The sequence below is a fragment of the Jaculus jaculus genome, chromosome Y (assembly GCF_020740685.1).
Source record: "Jaculus jaculus isolate mJacJac1 chromosome Y, mJacJac1.mat.Y.cur, whole genome shotgun sequence".
Classification (NCBI taxonomy): domain Eukaryota; kingdom Metazoa; phylum Chordata; class Mammalia; order Rodentia; family Dipodidae; genus Jaculus; species Jaculus jaculus.
In genome coordinates, this window is record NC_059126.1 from 7,243,206 (window position 1) to 7,252,106 (window position 8,901).

Sequence of the window (8,901 nt, forward strand, 5' to 3'; positions counted from 1 at the left end):
GTACGCGTCTTCAACAAAATCACAGAAGAACATTTCCCCCACATTGGGAAAGAGGTGCCAAGGCAGATACAAGAAGCCTTTAGAACCCCAGCCAGACAAAACCTGGAAAGAACCTCTCCTCGCCATATCATAATCAAACTTCCAAACACACACACCAAAGAAAAAATGTTGAGAGCAGTTAGAGAGAAAAATAAAGTTACCTACAAAAGCAAGCCCATCAGGATTACAGCAGATTATTCAACACAAACTTTTAAAGCCAGAAGGGCTTGGAGTGATATATTCCAAGTTCTGAAAGATAACAACGGTCAACCAAGTTTACTTTATCCTGCAAAGTTATCCATTCAAATAGACAGAGAAATAAGGACATGCCATGACCAAAGCAGGTTAAAGGAGTATTTGAAGACAAAATCAGCTCTGCAGAAAATACTTGACAGAATCCTCCATGGTGAAGAAAAGGAAACGCACACATATAAGGAACCTAGAAAAAAATAAGCAATACTCAAATACTAGTTAACACAAAAGAGCACAGGTAGAACTGGAACCACAAGAAAAAAGCAAAAGGCAAACATAAATACACACCTTTCCATAATATCTCTTAATATGAACAGCCTCAATGGCCCAATGAAAAGACATAGGTTTGCAGACTGGGGTAAAAAGCAGGATCCAACAATTTGTTGTCTCCAAGAACTCATCTTTCTACAAAGGATGGACATTATCTTAGGGTGAAAGGTTGGAAGATGGTGTTTCAAGCAAATGGGCCTAGAAAACAAGCAGGTGTTGCTATCCTAATATCAGACAGGGTAGACTTTAGTCCAACATTACTCAAGGAAGATAAGAAAGGTCACTTTATATTGATTAAGGGCACACTCCAACAGGAGGACATTACAATCCTAAACATATATGCACCTAACATGAGTGCTCCCAAATTCATCAAACAAACACTATTAGAACTAAGGTCACAGATAACCCCAAACACAGTGATGGTGGGTGACTGTCACACCCCACTCTCATCAATTGACAGGTCATCCCAGGAGAAAATGAACAGAGAGGCATCTGGAATAAATGAGGTCATAGAAGGAATGGACCGAACAGGTATGTACAGAACATTTCATCCAAAGGCTGCAGAATATACATTCTTTTCAGCAGCACGTGGAACATTCTCTAAAATAGACCATATATTAGGACACAAAGCAAATCTTAACAAATTCAGGAAAATTGAAATAATTCCTTGAATTCTATCTGACCACAATGGAATTAAACTACAAATCAGTAGCAAGAAAGGCTATAGAGCATACACAAAATCATGGAAACTAAACAATACACTACTAAATGATGAATGGGTCAATGAAGAAATCAAGAAGGAAATCAAAAAATTGATAGAGTCAAATAATAATGAGAACACAGCATATCAAAATCTCTGGGACACAATGAAGGCAGTTCTAAGAGGAAAATTTATAGCCTTAAGTGCCTACATTAGGAAATTAGAAAGGTCACAAGTAAACAACCTATTGCTTCACCTAAAAGCATTGAAAAAGAAGAACAAGGCAAACCAAAAATCAGTATATGAGAAGAAATAATAAAGATTAGGGCAGAAATTAATGAAATAGAACAAAAAGAGATCCAAAGAATTAGTGAAACAAAGAATTGGTTCTTTGAAAGGATAAACAAGATTGATAAACCCTTAGCAAATCTGACCAAAAGAAAGAGAGAACAGACACAAATTAATAAAATCAGAGATGATAAAGGTAACATCACAACAGATTCCAGAGAAATTCAAAAAATCATAGGGACATACTACAAAAGCATATACTCCACAAAGTATGAAAATCTGAAAGAAATGGATGCTTTCCTTGATTTGTATGACCTACATAAATTAAATCAAAATGAGATTAATCACTTAAATAGACCTATAACAAACATGGAGATCTAAATAGTTATCAATAATTTCCCAACTAAAAGAAGCCCAGGCCTAGATGGATTCACTGCTGAAGGAATTCTACCAAACTCCTCCTATGAGGCCATCATCACCCTGATACCAAAACCAGGTAAAGATAGAACAAAACAAAGAAAATTACAGACCAATGTCCCTCATGAACATAGATTCAAAATTCTCAACAAAATATTCCCAAACAGAATACAAGACTACATCAAAAAGATCATTCACCCTGACCAAGTAGGCTTTATCCCAGAGATGCAGGGATGGTTCAACATAAGCAAATCTATAAATGTATTACATTATATAAACGGGTTGAAGGACAAAAATCACATGAGCATATCATTAGACCCAAAGAAAGCATTTGACAAAATTCAACATCCCTTCATGATAAAAGTCCAACAGAGACTGGGACTTGAAGGAACATATCTCAATATAATAAAATCTCTTTATGACAAGCCTACAGCCAACATATTAGTAAATGGGGAAAACTGGAAGCTTTTCCACTAAAATCAGGAAGAAGACAAGGGTGTCCACTGCCCCCACTTTTATTTAATATAGTTTTGAAAGTCTTACTTATAGCAATAAGGCAAGAGACACAGATAAAATGGATACAAATTGGAAAGAAAGAGATAAACTTATCATTTTTTGCAGATGACATGATTCTATACATAAAGGACCCTAAAAACTCTACTAGCAAACTGTTAGAGCTGATCAAATCCTACAGCCATGTAGCAGGATACAAAATAAATACACAGAAATCAGTAGCCTTCATATATGCTAACAACAAACACACAGAGGATATCAGAGAATCACTCCCATTCACAATTGCATCAAGAAAAAAATAAACAATAAAAATGAAGTACCTTGGAATAAACCTAACCAAGGAAGTAAAGAATCTCTAGAATGAGAAATTTAAAACAGTCAAGCAAGAAATTGCAGAAGATGCTAGAAAGTGGAGAAACATCCCCTGTTCCTGGATTGGAAGAATCAATATTGTGAAAATGGCAATCTTACCAAAAGCAATCTACACACTTAATGCAATCCCTATCAAAATTTCTAAAGCATTCTTCATGGAAATAGAAAAACAATCCACAAATTCATTTGGAATCACAAAAAACCGAATATCTAAAACAAAAATAAGGCTGGCGGTATCAACATACCTGATTTTAACTATACTACAGAGCCATAGTAACAAAAACAGCGTGGTACTGGCACAAAAACAGACTTGTAGATCAGTGGAACAGAATATAGGACCCTGATGTAAGCCCAAGTAACTATATCCACCTAATATTCGATAAAAATGCCCAAAATAATCACTGGAGAAAGGACAGCCTCTTCAGCAAATGGTGTTGGGAAAACTGGATATGTATCTTCGGAAAGATGAAAATAGATTCTTCTCTCTCTCTATGCACAAGAATTAAGTCCAAATGGATTAAAGACCTTAACATCAGACCTGAAACTCTAATCTGCTAGATATTCAACATATTGGTCTTGGCAGAGACTTTCTGAATACAACCCCAACTGCTCAGGCAATAAAACCACAGATTAATCACTGGGACCTCATGAAATTACAAAGATTTTGCACTACAAAGGACACAGTGAAAAAAGCAAAGAGGCAACCTACAGAATGGGAAAAAAATCTTTGCCAGCTATATATCTGATAGAGGATTAATATACAGGATATTCAAAAAACTCAAAAAGTTAAATAATTAGGAATCAAACAAGCCAATCAAAAAATGGGCTATGGAGCTAAATAGAACATTCTCAAAGGAAAAAATACAAATGGCATATAAGCATCTAAAAAAAAATGTTCTAAATCACTAGTCATCAGGGAAATGCAGATTAAAACTACACTGAGATTCCATCTCACTCCTACCAGATTGGCCACCATCATGAAAACAAATGATCATAAATGTTGGTGGGGATGTGGAAAAAGAGGAACCCTTCTTCATGACTGATGGGAATGCAATCTGGTCCAGGCATTGTGGAAATCAGTGTGGAGGTTCCTAAAGCAGCTAGAGATTGATCTACCATATGACCCAGCTATAGCACTCCTAGGCATATATCCAAAGGACTCATCTCATTTCCTTAGAAGTACGTGCTCAACCACATTTATTGCTACTCAATTTATAATAGCTGGGAAATGGAACCAGCCCAGATGTCCCTCAACTGATGAGTGGGTAATGAAGATGTGGCACATTTATACAATGGAGTCCTACTCAGCGGTAAAGAAAAATGAAGTTATGAAATTTGCAGAAAAATGGATGGACCTGGAAAGTATTATACCAAGTGAAGTAACCCAGGCCATGTGCCACATGTTTTCTCTCATATGTGGGTCCTAGCTACTGATGACTGGGCTTCTGCGTGAGAATGAAAATACTTAGTAGCAGAGGGCAGTAAGTTAAAAAGGAGACATAAAGGGAAGAGAAAGGAAGGGAGGAGGGTACTTAACAGGTTGATATTGTATATATGTAAGTACAATGATTGTGATGGGGAGATAATATGATGGAGAATGGAATTCCAAAGGGGAAAGTGCAAATGGGGAGGGTGGGAATTAACCTGGGATATTTTTTATATTCATGGAAAATGCTAATAAAAATTTAAAAAAAAGAATGGCACAAGGGCTTCTCAAATCATTTTGTCCTATCTTTAAAATTTTTGTTGTATTGTGGCAGCATAAGCCATATACCAGAGGCATAGGAAGTAGGATCATCTCGCATTTTAAATATCTAACATTTATAAATATAGGCAGAACCTGTCATTAGTCTTGAAAACAATACCAATTGATTTGTAAATTTAGCTAATTTTACCTGGAAATTATCAGAAAAGAACAAGTATGACAGTATAAGATCTTAGCACCTGTGTGAAAACATCTTTGATTAGTACAGATACTTTGTGGGTACAAAGTACCCAGAAAATATTGGAAACAGAACCATGGAGCTTGAGATATATATATATATATATATATATATGGTGTGTGTGTGTGTGTGTGTGTGTGTATTTTAGATGAGAACCATTGTTTGAGCATGAGGCTGTACCCTAAGGTAGGGACTATGTCTTAAGAGTTAATTTTGTTATAAGCACTGAACTTAAGATGCAAAAATTGAGACAGTTACTTTACATACAGCAGAGTAGAATTTGGTCTTTCCTGAGCCAAAATAGTTAGCTAAAAATTAATATAACTCTTGATAAATATTTTTGAAAGAAAAAAACATTATTTGACAACCAATGATTTTGGCTTAAACTTGATAGCTATTGATTTTATGTACCACAGAAATTTTTATTAACATACAACAATTTTATGTTTTACCCATGACATAAATTTGATAAAGTTTAAGTAAGTTATCCCAACAAATCCCAGGAATATGAAAATTATTATTATGGAAATTAAATCACTTACACCTAAGTGATTAAACCTAGTTATGACAATTCAATAAAATTAGCATAAATAAGACAGAAGCTATCTGTAAAGTCACAATGTCTTTATGAGTACTTCACCTTTGGAAATTAACCATTTCTATGTGAGCCTTTATCTTTTTTTTTTTTTTTTAATTTTTATTTTTTTATTTGAGAGCGACAGACACAGAGAGAAAGACAGATAGAGGGAGAGAGAGAGAATGGGTGTGCCAGGGCCTCCAGCCTCTGCAAACGAACTCCAGATGCGTGCGCCCCCTTGTGCATCTGGCTAACGTGGGACCTAGGGAACCAAGCCTCAAACCGGGATCCTTAGGCTTCACAGGCAAGTGCTTAACCGCTAAGCCATCTCTCCAGCCCATGAGCCTTTATCTTTAGAATAGTTAAAACCTTGATGAAAAGAGGAACCTAATTTACTTTACTGAGAGATTCTTAAAGCCAGTTTTATAACTCTTAAATCATAACAAATTATCATTAGTGACTTGTTAATGAGTGAGGCCTTATCATAAGACTCAGTTTATCTATTTAACATTTTGTCTAGTGAGAGACTTTAATCTAACAGATGTGACTTTAGGTGTTCATGAGAGATGAACTGAAGAGAACCACAGTTATATGCTGTATTCCTTTTTACTTGTCAGAGACAATTGGCCATTTTTGTCTCTAGTCAGAGTCTAGGGGACACATGGCTTAAACTTGCATGGGGTTTGAGATAAAGGGGGTTCCATCTGTGTTTTTTTTTCATAGTCCAGCTTTCCATGAATTTAAGTAGCATATGTTGGAAAGCAAGAGCAAAATGAAATTACAGAGCAGAACGATAAGCATCCTGACATTTCTTTTCTATTCCGAAGTTGTTTGTTTTTACATAGCAAATTTACCCATTTGCAAAACGCAGGGTGATAGACTCTTGTCTATGTTTAACCTGGTTAAACCTCCAATTACATCTGTACTGACTTTGTGATCCAACTAACATAGGCATCACCTGTGTCTAATGTAAGATGAATTTAGGTTAAGACTATGTCTCTGTATAAAACTTTTAGAGTATTCTTAAGAGTCTGTAAACAGTTGAAGAATCTCTAACTTTAGACATGGCATTTAGGTTTAGCCTGAAAATTCTTTCCTACATACGCACGTCTTTATCCACGTACTTTAACATTCTCAGTACCACTCAAAAAGCATTTTTAATGAGCATTCTATGTCCCAACATTGAAAAATTCTTTTCCAGTTCCTTCAATCAATTCGTCTCACCCCACCATTAATTATCTTTTTTCTCTTTTTTTTATTCCCCTGAGGGGGTGCACTGTTCCTGGAAGTTCTGCAATACCAGGTTGATGCGTGGAGTGGACAGAGTAAGCTCCTTAGCAACTCCAAGCTCCAAAAATCCATTTAATATATTGTCCTCAGATATAGGACATATCAGATATTAAACTGATAAGAACAGACACTACAGTTGATCTTAGCCAAAAGGCCAAGAAATGATTATCTTTCTTATAAGGCTATTAAAACATTACACCAAATTGATTACTCATATTCCTAAAAAGAAAGCAGTCTTAATACAATTTTATGTCACTAATTCCAATAACACACTTGGGAATGATTTTATTAGGAGTAGCTAAGGCAAATTGTGTTATCTTGAGGCAGGCTGGCTCACAAGTCAAATCAGTTACCTCCTCCTTTTAAGTAACAGGACATTACAATCTTTTTTAAAATATCTGACAAATTATAAATTACCTCTTTAGAGGAAGTTTTGTTGTTTTTAATGATCGTCTATGTAAGATGAAGTTGACCTAGATCAAATATCTGGCAAATTCATTCCTGTAAAAGACATTTAACTTTTCCTTTTTAATTTCTATGCTTACGTCTTTGATTTCCTTGAAATATTCTCTAGAAGAGAAAGGAATGTCACCTGTGTCCGTCTCATCTCTTTAGTTACAAACAGTCACAAACATGACATGACTAGCAAGCACAATGAGCGCACATAAACATATATACACACACATTAAAAGAACAAATCCTTCTGATAAAATTAGAAAATTTGTTTAAAGAACTTGAAGCAATCTCAATTTCTGTGTTTTTAAAATATCTTTTACTATGGCAATTAGCTCCTTTTTACTCTTTGTTAAATCTCTTTTTTTTTTTTCTTTAACCCATGTTCCTTATGCCTTGAGAGAGGTTTTAAGCCTTTCAACAATTTATGCTTACGCAGGGTCTGTCCCATGATAGAAAAGGAAAGAGGAGAAATGGCAAGACCAGAAGGCAACATTCCCGGTCGGAGAACCAGCACGGGGTGGGGGGGCGGGGTGGAGGGGGGGAATTCCCCAGTGGGCCTGATGTGAGCCTGACCATTATTCTAAGAACTTGCAGCCACTCTAAGGGCATTTATCAGCTGTTCCTTACCCAGTTTTGTTGACAGGAAAAGAGGCTAGATAGGAGGTTTTTGCCAACACCCAAATGGACTATTGGGATTTGCACAGGGAGCTAGGGGCCTTCAGCCAATGCTAGAGGGTAGATCTGGCCAAGAGGCTTCAGTTGCCCTGTTGCTATGTTGCAATTCCATGTGATGGCGCCATCTGAAAGTAGAAGGAGGAAGAGAAATGCATAAAGGAAGTCCCGCAGTTCTTGTGCCTTGAAAAAAATGACTCAATAGTCTTTACTTTAATTGCCTAAAATTCTTCGGTTACCTCAAACGGATCAGTTTCGCAGGTGGGATTTTCTGCATCGATCACAGTGTGGGTCTATTTTACAGGTGTATTGCCTGTAGTGACCTCTATGCAGACCTTCACTCTCCCCTTCTGTAGGGTGGTGGTCTAATGGCTGGGACGGCCATCCACTTGAGCGACATTCAGGTCTTTCTTTGTACCTTGGACCCCACGCTGGGTGCCATTTGCCCCAGCCAGCGGGGAGTTGAACAAAGAAGCAAGGTGAAAATCAACCTGAATGAAACAAGGCAAACAGACACAAGAAGGAGACCATGCTAGATGTTTGTCACGGCCTCGAGAGTTTATTCTTACATGTAGGTTTATATAGGGTTGTAAAGGGAAGGGGATGTGGCCAGGGCAAGGAGTTGTCAGGAAACCTAGAGGGGATGTAATTAGGTGTTCATCTAATCTTACCTCACTGGCTTAACATCCTGACTGCACCAGGCTTCACATTCTGACTATAACCTGGCCTTTTGCAAAAGATAAGATTCTGTAAGCAGTCTGTTGACCAGTTCCAGAACTACCTTACAGAAAGCTGGATGGACCAGCTTTCTGAGTAAAGAGTCAGTTTATGAGCAGGCCCAGGCAAAATGGAGAGGCTTTTGCTCTATGGCTCCTGACAACTGTCAGAATATCAGCAGCTGCAATAGTCCAGAGACATGGGGGTAAACCAGTAGCTACTGGGTCTAGCTTCTTAGACAAGTAGGCCACTGAGCAATGCCATGGCCCCAGGCTTTGAGTTAGAATGCCCTTGGCTTCATAAACCTCCCCTTCTTTTTATACAAGTGGAAGAGTTTGGTTAAGTCTGGAAGCATAAGGGCAGAGGCTGATGTCAGAGCTGAATTTAATTCTTGG

General features: G+C 37.2%; 1 non-coding gene across 1 annotated transcript; it reads right to left on the minus strand.

Annotated features, from left to right (window-relative positions):
• Window positions 1-6,637: 6,637 nt before the first annotated feature.
• Window positions 6,638-6,827, minus strand: LOC123457092. Its single transcript, XR_006634872.1, has one exon. It is a non-coding gene; the product is annotated as a U2 spliceosomal RNA (small nuclear RNA).
• Window positions 6,828-8,901: the final 2,074 nt, after the last annotated feature.